The 12,389-nt window shown below is 38.2% G+C and overlaps 1 protein-coding gene across 5 annotated transcripts in view; it reads left to right on the forward strand.

Annotated features, from left to right (window-relative positions):
• The window catches only part of ENOX2 (ecto-NOX disulfide-thiol exchanger 2), a 350,049-nt gene that overhangs the window by 146,177 nt on the left and 191,483 nt on the right, over positions 1-12,389 (forward strand). For 4 of the 5 annotated variants that reach the window (XM_045852289.1, XM_045852292.1, XM_045852291.1 and 1 more), the window contains exon 3: positions 2,591-2,734. The exons of the other annotated variant lie outside the window; for it this stretch is intronic. The gene's annotated coding sequence lies outside the window, so the exon portion shown is untranslated. The remainder of the gene's footprint in view (positions 1-2,590; positions 2,735-12,389) is intronic. 5 annotated transcript variants of the gene reach the window in all.

Genomic DNA, 12,389 nt, shown 5'->3' on the forward strand with positions numbered 1-12,389 from the left:
TTCAAAACAGTGCCTCAAGAATTGTATAACTGTGGGTCATAGAAAAATTGAGGGTTAAAGAATGAGCCATGGCAGGCCAACCTGATTCCTCTGACAGGATTAGAGAACCAGTAGATAAAAGACTTGGGAGAGATGGCCTAACATTGGGCTTTGACAAAACTTTGATTCCACATTTCAGGGAGTTTTAATTGAAGCACTTGAAAATCCAGGTGCTGCTGCCAGAGGAGTAACAACTATTCTACTCGTCCCTCACTGAACTGTGTAAGACTTGGAGAGTAGAAAATGTCTTTTGCCATGTTGTGTGGTGCAGCAGCTACTGGTAAAGTAACAGTGCTTCTGATATCAATTAAAGAGGATGTGATTAATGCTCCCCAAATCTGGGTCATAGCTCCCAACACTTCAATTACTAAATAATCCCCCTTTGCAAGTTATATATCTTTGTTTCCATTTGTCATTTGCTGTGTAGTTATGGTTTTCTTTTTTGGAAACCTCTATATCATCATTGGAAGAAACTTTGACACCAAGATATTCTAAGTATACCTGCATTGATTCAACAACCCTTGCAATGAAAGAATGAGAAACTGTCAAGAGATAATCAAAGGAAGGCATGGCTAAACTTTTGCAAGCAAACAGTGGGTCCAAATATAGCCACATTTTTTATATAAAGAATTTTTATACAGTTTTAATTTTTACTTTCTCTCTCTTTTCATTATTGTTCAAGTACAATTATCTCCATTTTCTCCCCACCACTCCCCCCACACCACCCATCTCCACCTTTCACCCTTGATCTTACCCCCCTTTGGCTTTTGTCCATGGGTCCTTTATAAATGTTCCTTGACGACCATTCCTCTTTTTCCCACCGTTATCCCCTCCCCCTTACCTCTGGTTACTGTTGGTATGTTCTTTATTTCAATGCCACTGGTTATATTTTGCTTGCTTGTTTGTTTTGTTAATTAGGTTCTATTTATAGGTGACATCACGTGGTATTTGTCTTTCACTGCCTGGCTTATTTCACTTAGCATAATGCTCTCCAGTCCCATCCATTGTTGTCATGAAAGGTAGGAGCTCCTTCTTTCTTTCTGCTGTATAGCATTCCATTGTGTAAAGGTACCATACTTTTTTGATGCACTCATTTACTGATGGGCACCTAGGATTCTTCCAGCACTTGGCTATTGTAAATTGTGCTGCTATGAACATTGGGGTGCATAGGTTCTTTTGAATTGGTGTTTCAGGATTCTTGGGGTGTAATCCCATCAGTGGAATTGCCAGGTTAAAAGGCAGATCCATTTTTAGTTTTCTGAGGAAATTCCATATTGTTTTCCACAGTGGCTGCACCAATTTGCATTTCTACCAACAATGCACTAGGGTTCCCTTTTCTCCACATCCTCTCCCACATTTGTTGTTTGTTGATTTGTTTATGATGGCCATTCTGACAGGGGTGAAGTGGCATCTCACTGTGGATTTAATTTGCATCTCTCTGATGGCTAGTGATGCAGAGCATCCTTTCATTTGTCTCTGGGCCCTCTGTATGTCTTCCCTGGAGAAGTGTCTGTTCAAGTTCTTTGCCCATTTTTTTAATCGGGTTGTTTGTGTTCCTAGAGTGGAGTAGTGTGAGTTCTTTATGTATTTTGGAGATCAAACCCTTGTCCAAGGTATCATTGGCAAATATATTTACCCATACAATTGGTTCCCTTTTCATTTTGCTGATGTTTTCATTAGCCATGCAAAAGCTTTTTATTTTGATTAGGTCCCATTTGTTCATTCTTTCCTTTATGTCCCTTTCTTTAGGGGACATATCAGTGAAAGTATTGTTGCATGGACTATCTGAGATTTTCCTTCCTATGTTCTCCTCTAGAACTTTTATGGTGCCACGACATATATTTAAGTCTTTTACCTACCTTGAGTTTACTTTTGTATATTCTGTAAGTTGGTAGTCAAGTTTCATTTTTTTTTTGCATGTAGCTGTCCAGATCTCCCAGCACCATTTGTTGAAGAGGCCATTTAATGCTTCTTACCCAGTTGTTGAATATTAATTGACTACAGAGACTTGTTTATTTGTGAGCCCCCTAATCTGTTCCATTGATCTATGTATCTGTTCTTATGCCAGTACCAGACTGTTTGATTACAGTGGCCTTGTAATATAGTTTGATATCAGGTATTATGATCCCTCCTACTTTGTTTTTCTTTCTCAAATTTGTTGTGGCTATTTGGGGTTGTTTATGGTTCTGTATAAATTTTTTAAATGTTTGTTCTATATCTGTGAAATATGTCAGCCACATTTAAAGAGGGTCCTATATCTTTAAGGGAGGAGGTTGAAGGTAATTGAAAGCTTGTGGCCAGATATGCTAATTTCCCAGAAATGGGGGTTGGATCTTACAAATTACAGAGCCACAGTCTTATAAGAACCTTTATTTTAATTCTACTTGTCACTAAGATCTGTAAAAATTAGAGACAACAGCTAATTTAAGGAATTCCCTGGTTATTCCAATCTCTTAAGATTTACTTTTTCCTCCAGTGGCTCATATAATAAAATTTGGAGAAATCCCAGTCATTAATGGAGTCTGGATTTTGGCTTCTTTTCCTTCTTTAGGATTGAACCAGCTGCCCTTTGACCCTGCCAACAACAACGAACCCCTGCAGTTTGGTAGTACCAGTGGCCCTCTGGTCACAGAAGGCCTTGCTGAAAATGGAGGAGAGTCGAGCAAGAAAAGAAAGAGAACAAATGCTCCTTCAGGTAAGCTAGGCAATAATGCACTTTCTTAAGCCAGTGCTATTGAGTCAACATTTCCTGAACACCTTGTGTGTATGTGGCAAGCCTTCTGCTAGAATTTGAAAGAACTATAGAAATGAGAAAGAGTCCCCTGCATTTTAGGAACTCATGGTGAGATTGGGGAGAGGGGGGCACATACATAAATAACTCATTTTAAAAAATCATAGATGCTGTGGTCAATGTGTAAAAAGAAAAAAAAAACCTATGGGCATCGTGCAAGACTTCACAGCAGAAGTGGCATTTGTAGCCAGCCCTTGAATATGTAAGCTTGATATAGAAAGAGATAAGAACATTGATTTAGGTAGAAGGAATTGCATGAGTGAATGCTTTCATTGTACATTTTTCTTTATATGTACGTGTGACAGGCAACTCTCAGTTTCACTTTTAATGAAGATATTGCATCTCCCTAGCCTACCTGTTTCCTCCATGTACTATCCCTGCATGTATTTTATGCCCTCATAGCTCTCTTAGAACAACTGAGGAACAGATTTTCCTAAATCCTCTATAGCAGCCTCCCCTGCAATCTTTCCTCTCCTTTATGCTCCATTTACCTATTCTCAGTTAAATTCTCCAAACTGAATGGGGGAAACAGTAGGAGAACCAGATCTTAACTGATAATTTGATATTTTAAAATTTCATCTCTTTGTTGCTTTCCTATTTATTTGGAAATAGTACCCCAAGTATATACAGACTGATCTGAGAATCTGGTATGAACCTAACAGATAACTCATAGTGTTTTTGTTCTGCTTTGGGGTTTTTTTTTACTATTACTTTTACATTCAACTTAAAACATTAAACATGTTTATAAACATATCATATGTGACTCTTAGATCATAGGTCTCTCTGCTTATAAATCAAGATATTTATTAAATACAAGTTTGGAAAATAAAAGTATAGTAAAACATTAGCTAGCTGGTTCCCTCAAGAAAAGAGTGATGCTTTGAGAGCTGTGTTTTCCAGACCATTGGAAAGCATAGTATATAGCCAAGGAACTAGCCTGAGTTCTATCAAATCCCAGGTCTGTGTCTATCTGTGGCCTTGGATTGGTTCCTTAATTTCTCTTGAGTTTCACTTTCATCAGCTGTGAAGTTGAAATGATACTAAAACCTACTTCTTTTTCTTTGGGTCTGGTTTTGTTTTGCTTGTTAGTTTATTTTGTTCATTAGATTCCACATATCAGTGCTATCATCTGATATTTTTCTTTCTCTGACTGGTTTATTTCACTTAGCATAATGCTTTCAGAGGGTAGACGAGTTGCTGTGCTGGGTGAAAAAATGTGATGGGATTAAGCAAAATAAAAACCTCATAGACAGAGACAACAGCATGGTGGTTACCAGAGGCAAAGGGCCCTGGGGGGAGGTAGAAGAGGGTAAAGGGGGATAAATGGTGATGCAAAGAGACTTGACTTGGGGTGGGGAACACACATTATAATATACAGATGATATATTATAGAATTGTACACCTGAAACTTATGTAATTTTAGTAACAAATTCACCCCAATAAACTTAAACAAAAAAAAATAAAGCCTACCTTTTAGGATTGTTAGTAGAATTTAATGAAATTATACAGGTAAAGTGCTTAACATGGTATCTGGACATACTAATCAATAATGTTGCTTTTATTTTGTTATTATATGATAATATTATGAATTTTATATTTTTAAGCATCAACACATTTCACATTTTCAGGTTAACCATTATGGCTATAAATCATATGTATGTGTGTATAAGCTTATCTGCCATTTTAAAATAAATTGATTTTTCAGTTACTGTTGACATACCGTATTATATTAGTTTAAGGTATACAACATAGTGATTAGACATTTAAGTACCTTACTAAGTGATCACCCACTGTAAACTTATTTGCCTTTTTAAGGACATATATTCAACATGATCTAAATAAGGTCTACTTATCATTTAGAGGCATAATTTTAGTCATTTGTTATTGTACTGCACTATATATATATATATATATATATATATATATATATAAAATGGGTTTTCTAAGGAATATAGTTCTTTTAACTCTACACTAAATTGCCCTAGCCTGTTGGTTTTTTATTTATTTACAGGCACATTTTACATATGTCCTGTCTCCTTTCTGCAGTCTGTAGTCATTTCTTGTTTCTCTCAGAGTCCTTTCATGTAGCAACCTGTTTTCTCCTAATTAGTTATGAACTTTAAAAAAAACACCACCTCTCCAAGTTGGTGTGACAGATTAGTATGTTAAGCAAGAGTTAAATCAGCTTAAGGGTTAAATCTCTGGTGAGAGTTACAGGATTTGGTGCATCAACTTTAAGACATCTGTGCTAGTTGCTGTAAGGCCTTTTTTGATCATTACCTTATCCACTGCATTCATGATAAGTGATGTGCTAGTTTACAGAAATACCTCCTGGACTATAGTTAACTCATGAGAGTGAGGGGAAAGGGTATGCATTAATCTGAACTGTGAACTAACTTTAAACAATTGCAGTTTTATTTCTAATGAACATATTCGGTGACACCAAATTATCTATTGCCCTTTTAGGATTTTGCAGTAGATTATGCTGATCTATAATTAGCAGAATCAATTTGCATTCTAGTAATGAATACACTGAAGTCCTTAAAAAACTGTATGTTCTTTAAAATAGGCCAAATGGGTCCCTGGCAGGCAAAACAGCTCCCTTGAAATCTTGGAGGTTTTTTGTACTTTTTATTGTTCCGTTACAGTTGTCCCAATTTCCCCTGGTTGCTCCCCCCGACCCCCTCTCTCCCACAGCCATTCCCCACCCTGTCGTCCATGTCCATGGGTCATTTATACCTGTTCCTTCACTTGACCCTTCTCTTCTTCCCCTCTTTATCTCCCTCCCACCTCTCCCTCCCAGTCCCCTCTGGTCACTGTCAGTCTGTTGCAAGTTTCCATGCCTCTAGGTATATTTTGCTTGCTTGTTTGTTTTGTTGATTATAGGTGAGATCATATGGCATTTGTCTTTCACCACCTGGCTTATTTCATTTAGCATTATACTCTCCATTTCCATCCATGCTGTTGTGAAAGGTAGGACCTCCTTTCTTTCTGCTGTGTAGTATTCCATTGTGTACTGTGTACCACAGGTTTTTGTTTGTTTATATTTTTATTTATTTTTATTGTTGTTCAAGTACAGTTGTCTCCATTTTCACCACACCATGCCTCCCCGCCCTACCCATCCCTGCCTACCAGCCTCAGACCTACCCCCTTTGGCTTTGTCCATATGTCCTTTATACTTATACCTTGATGGCCCTTCCCCTATTATCCTTCTCCCCCCTCCTCTCTGGTTACTGTCAGTTTGTTTTTATTTCAATGTCTCTGGTTATAGTTTGCTTGCTTGTTTGTTTTGTTGATTAGGTTCCTCTTATAGGTGAGATCATATGGTATATATCTTTTACTGCCTGATTTATTTCACTTAGCATAATGCTCTCCAGATCCATCCATGCTGTTGTGAAGAGTAGGAGTTCCTTCTTTCTTTGTGCTGCATAGTAAGTATTCCATTGTGTAAATGTATGACAGGTTTTTTTTTGTTTTTTAGTGTATTTTATTGATTATGCTATTACAGTTGTCCCAGTTTTCTTCTCCCCTTTATTCCCCCTCCACCCTGCACACCCTACCCTCCAGCATTGCCCCCCACCTTAGTTCATATCCATTGGTTGTACATATAAGTTCTTTGGTTTCTCTGTTTCCTATATGACTCTTAACCTCCCCTTGTCTATTTTATGCCTACCAATTATGATTGTTATCCCCTGTACCTTTCCCCCTTATTCTCCCCCTCCCCACTGATAGCCCTCCATGTGATCTCCAATTCTCTGATTCTGTTCCTGTTGTAGTTGTTTGCTAAGTTTTTGTTTTTAACATTCAGTTTTTGAAAGTTATGAGTTTGTTGTGATTTTACTGTTCATAGTTATTGATCTTCTTTTTCTTCGGTAAGTCCCTTTAACATTCCATATAATAAGGGCTTGGTGATGATGAACTCCTTTAACTTGACCTTATCTGGGAAGCACTTTATCTGCCCTCCCATTCTAAATAATAGTTTTGCAGGATAGAGTAATTTTGGATATAGGTCCTTGCCTTTCATGACTTCAAATACTTCTTCCAGCTCCTTCTTGCCTGATAGGTTTCTTTTGAGAAATCAGCTGATAATCTTATGGGCACTCCTTTGTAGGTAGCTCTCTCCTTTCCTCTTGCTGCTTTTAAGATTTCTCCCCTTATCTTTAATCTTGGGTAATGTAATTATGATGTGGCTTGGTGTGTTCCTTCTTGGGCCCAACTTCTTTAGGCCTCTCCGGGCTTCCTGTACTTCCTGGAAGTCTATTTCCTTCACCAGATTGGGGAAGTTTTCCTTCATTATTTGTTCAAATAAGTTTTCAATTTCTTGCTCTTCCTCTTCTCCTGGCAGTCCTATGGTGTGGATTTTGGAGCGCTTAAAGTTGTCCCATTGGATCCTAAGCCTCTCCTCATTTTTTTGGATTATTGTTTCTTCATTGTGTTCCAGTTGGATGTTTATTTCTTCTTGTTTTTCCAAATCACTGATTTGAGTACCAGTTTCCTTCACTTCGCTGTTGATTCCCTGTATATTTTCCTTGATATCAATTTGTATGGCCTTCATTTCTTCCTTCATTTTGCAACTGAGCTCAATCAATTCTGTGAGCATCTTGATTACCTTTGTTGCTTAGGTCTTTTTCTGGAGTTTTGATCTGTTTTTTCATTTGGGTCATATTTCTTTGTCTTGGTGCACCTGTTGTAAGGGGGCAGAGCCTTAGGTGTATGAGCCAGGGTGGGGCATTCCTCTTTGCTGTGTTGGGGTGCTGTCTGTGGGGGAGAGGTCAAGAGAAAGAATGATGTCACTCACTTGCTATCTCTGCTCTAGTCCTACTTTGGGAGTTTCTCCTGCCTTTGCAACACCCCCATTATTTTATAGCTAGAGGTTTTAAGTCTTTATTTTCTGGTCAGGCAGCTCTACCTCATTCATGTAGTCTGCCGCTTTGCCACATCTTCTCTGCCTGGCTGCCTGTCTCCACACCTCTTACTGGTCTGGATGAATGTTTCTTTAACTCCTTGGTTGTCAGAGTTCTATGCAGTTTGATTTTCTGGCATTACTGTTTGTTTATTGTTTTAAAATTGGTTGTTATCCTTTTGTTTGTATGAGAAAGTAAAGCATTTCTACCTACGCCTCCATCTTGGCTGTAACTCATTAAATGTACCACTGTTTTCTTATCCACTCATTTACTGATGGGCACTTAAGCTGTTTCCAGCACTTGGCTACTGTAAATAATGCTTCTATGAACATTGGTGTGCATAAGTTCTTTTTGAATTGGTGACTCAGGATTCTTAGGGTGTATTCCCTGCAGTGGAATTGCTGGGTCAAAAGGCAGTTCCATTATTAGTTTTATCAGAGGCATTTTTGTACACCAAAAATGAAATACCCCTTGAAATCTTTTTTGACACTACTTGTTTACTGAGCCCTTTCTTTCTAAGTACAAAGGTAACTAGCACAAGTTAAATTTGTACAAATTTCAAATTACTATAGTTCAAATTAATGAGGGTTTAATATACTGGGAGTCTCTTATAATTGTTTAGCTGGCAATTATATGGTATTATAAATGTGCCAATTGGCCCTGGCTGTTGTAGCTCAGTGGATTGAGTGTGGGCCTGTGAATCAAAGGGTTACCAGTTGAATTCCAAGTCAGGGCAAATGCCTAGGTTATGGGCCAGGTCCCCATGGGGAGCACTCCTGAGGCAACCACACACTGATGTTTCTCTCCCTCTCTTTCTCCTTCCCTTCCCGTCTCTCTAAAATTAAATGAATAAATAAAATCTTTTTTTAAATGTGTAGATTGCTTTATAATAGCATTTTCTTCCTATGCAGTGCTAGAGAAAAGGAAGAGGGAAGACATTTTGTAAGTATATATCCCTCTTCCCTTTGTCACCATTCCCTGCATCTTACCATGAAGGAAAGCTAGGGTTGGAAGTCCCTACAGGAACTACAAGCCATTTCAGTTCTAAGCTGAGATACTCATGTAACTATTATATCACTCAACCCTGTTACCCCTTTGAATCAAAGCCCTTCTCTCTCTCTCTCTCTCTCTCTCTCTCTCTCTCTCTCTCTCTCTCTCCCTCTCTCTCCCTCCCTCCCTCCCTTTCCCTCTCCCTCTCCCTCTCTACTCACTACACCTTTTTTGCTTCCTTTCACATCTCTCCTACCTCACTATTTTCTACAAACCGCCTTTCTTCTTTTATACTAAAAGTAACTTCTTAAAGGTCCCTAGTGACCTCCAAATTGTCAAAGTGAGTGGACTTTGATGGTTCTCAACCATCTAGACCTATTTACTTCATTGGATGCTATTAACAATCTCCCCTTGCTTGAATTATCTCTATTCCTGCCTTCCTGGGCAATACACTTTGCAGATTCATCTTCCTTTTGTCTCCTTCATGCATTCTTTCCCCTTTTCTTACTATTATCTATATTTATAGGTGAGGAAATAAAAGTTAAATAATGCCCGAGGGTAAGCATATACCAAGTAGTTTAACCAGGCTTCCAACTCCAAAGCCTATCTCTAACTACTATGCCATGATTACTATGTCTGTACATATTAGTAACCTGGATCCATTACTAAAATGTATATTAAGCATTAGTGTCACACTTGGGAAATCTGTGTTTGTGTGAGAATAAAGTCAGCAGAGCTTAGATTTCATTTCTAGAATCCCTCAAAACTCTGAGATGCCATTTTTTTTTTAATTTTCAGCTTTTTTTTTTCTGCTAATACCCAAAACAGGTCTTCTTTTTTTTTTAATTTTAATCATTGTTCAAGTACAGTTTTCTCCCACTTACTCCTATTCCAGCCCACCCACCCAACCCTCCCTTCTTCCTCCCCTTACCCCCCACCCCTAGATTTTATCCATGTGTCCTCCAAATTTGTTCGTGTAAACCCTACCCATTCCCCTCTGAAATTCCCTCTTGTCTCCCCTCTGGTCACTGTTGGTCTGCCCCCTATTTCAGTGTCTTTGGTTATATTTTGCTTGTTTCTTTGTTTTGTTGTTTAGGTTCCTGTTAAAGGTGATATCATGTGGTATTTGTCTTTCACTGCCTGGCTTGTTTCACTTAGCATAATGCTTTCCAGCTCCATCCATGCTGTTGCAAAGGGTAGGAGCTCCTTCTTTCTTTCTGCTGCATAGAATTCCATTGTGTAAATGTACCATAGTTTTTTGATCCATTCATTTACTGATGGGCATCTTGGTTGTTTCCAGCATCTAGCTATTGTAAATTGTGCTGCTATGAACATCGGGGTGCAAAGGTTCTTTTGTATTGGTGTTTCAGTGTTCTTAGGATATAGTCCCAGCAGTGGAATTGCAGGGTCAAAAGGCAGATCCATTTTTAGTTTTCTGAGGAAGTTCCACACTGCTTTCCATAGTGGTTGTACCAGTCTGCAGTCCCACCAGCAGTGCACTAGGGTCCCCTTTTCTCCACCACCTCTCCAACACTTGTTTGTTGCTTTATGATGGCCATTCTGACTGGTGTGAAGTGGTATCTCATTGTGGTTTTAATCTGCAACTCTCTGATAGCTAGCGATATTGAACATCATTTCATGTGTCTTTGGATTTTCTGTATGTCCTCCTTGGAGAAGTGTCTGTTCAAGTCCTTTGCCCATTTTTTAATTGGGTTACTTGTCTTCTTAGAGTGGAGTCGTGTAAGTTCTTTATATATTTTGGAGATTAAACCCTTGTCTGAGGTATCATTGGCAAATATGTTTTCCCATACAGTTGGTTCTCTTTTTATTTTGATACTGTTTTCTTTAGCTGTGCAAAAGCTTTTTATTTTGATGAGGCCCCATTTGTTTATTCTTTCCTTTATGTCCCTTGCTCTAGGGGACATGTCAGTAAAAAAGTTTCTGCGTGAAATATCTGATATTTTCCTGCCTACGTTCTCTTCTAGAACTTTAATGGTGTCACAGTTTATATTTAAGTCTTTTATCCACCTTGAATTTATTTTTGTATAAGGTGTAAGTTGGTGCTCGAGTTTCATTTTTTTGCATGTAGCTGTCCAGTTCTCCCAACACCATTTGTTGAAGAGACTATTTTTATTCCATTTTATGTTGCTGCTTCCTTTGTCAAATATTAATTGACCGTAGAGACTTGGGTTTATTTTTGGGCTCTCTGTTCTGTTCCATTGGTCCATGTGCCTGTTTTTATGCCAGTACCAGGCTGTTTTGATTCCAGTGGCCTTGTAGTATAGTTTAGTGTCAGGTATTGTGATCCCTCCTACTTTACTCTTCTTTCTCAAAATTGCAGCAGCTATTTGGGGTCGTTTATGGTTCCATATAAATTTTTGAAGTGTTTGTGCTATGTCTGTGAAATAAGCCAGTGGTACTTCCATAGGTATTGCATTGAATGTGTAAATTGCTTTTGGTAGTATGGACATTTTGATGATATTAATTCTTCCAATCCATGAACATGGTATATGTTTCCATTTGTTTGTGTCTTCCTTGATTTCTCTCCTCAGTGTTATGTAGTTTTCTGAATACAGGTCTTTTACCTCTTTGGTTAGGTTTATTCCTAGGTATTTTATTTTTTCTTTTTTGCTATTTCAAATGGGATTTTTTTCTTGATTTCTGCTTCTGCTGTTTCATTGTTGGTGTACAGGAATGCCTTTGATTTCTGGATATTGACTTTGTATCCCGCTGTTTTGCCAAATTCATTTATTAGGTCAAGCAGTTTTTTGGTGGAGTGTATAAGATTTTCCATGTACACTATCATGTCATCTGCAAACAGTGACAGTTTTGTTTCCTCCTTTTCGATTTGGATGCCTTTTATTTCTTTTTCTTGTCTGATTGCTGTGGTTAAAACTTCCAGTACTATATTGAATAGAGGAGGTGAAAGTGGACATCCTTGTCTTGTTCAAAACAGGTCTTCTATTTCAGCCAGGGCTATCTGATACTTTCTCTAAAAAGTCACGGTGCCCACCTACTTCAGTACCTATTATCATTTCCTTTGTGTAGCATGCCCTTCTTCTTTCACCTGTTAAAATCCTGTCTAACTGACTGCACCTAGTACAAATCCTACCTTCAGCCTAGTTTGAATTGTTCACTTGTATCTCTGAAACCCCTTGACCATTATATTCATATGAATCACTTGGCACTGATTATAGACCACTTAAACTACTGGTTATCTGTTCATACAAATATGTTTTAGCCTTTCAACTCAGTCATCAGCCCCTTACTGAATGGGCCACTGACTCATGTGTAGCACACAATAGATGGTCAATAAATATTTTTTGATCACATATTTGGCTGAAGAATTGCTTTCCTTTTGCCTTAATCTTCTCTATTATTCTCTTTTCACTGCCAGGGTAGAGCTGTGTGCAACCTGGGCAGTTTCTATCTAATGTTGATCATCTGACTTCCTTACTTCTTCCTAAAAGTCAAACTTCAGTCTTAGAGAAATTACCTCCTGAGAGTAGCCACACATCAAATTTGGTGCTTGTGAAGAGAATACCTGGTTCTGATGGAATCCTAGCCTCTTTACTCGGGCAAATTTCATGAGTTCCCAATGGAGACTGATAGGTGGAATTTGAGTGTCCTGTCCCAACTTCTCTGTGAAGTAGATTAACAATTTG

Source organism: Phyllostomus hastatus, unplaced genomic scaffold (genome assembly GCF_019186645.2).
Source record: "Phyllostomus hastatus isolate PE091 unplaced genomic scaffold, TTU_PhHast_1.1 phas_contig_90, whole genome shotgun sequence".
In the NCBI taxonomy this organism is placed as follows: domain Eukaryota; kingdom Metazoa; phylum Chordata; class Mammalia; order Chiroptera; family Phyllostomidae; genus Phyllostomus; species Phyllostomus hastatus.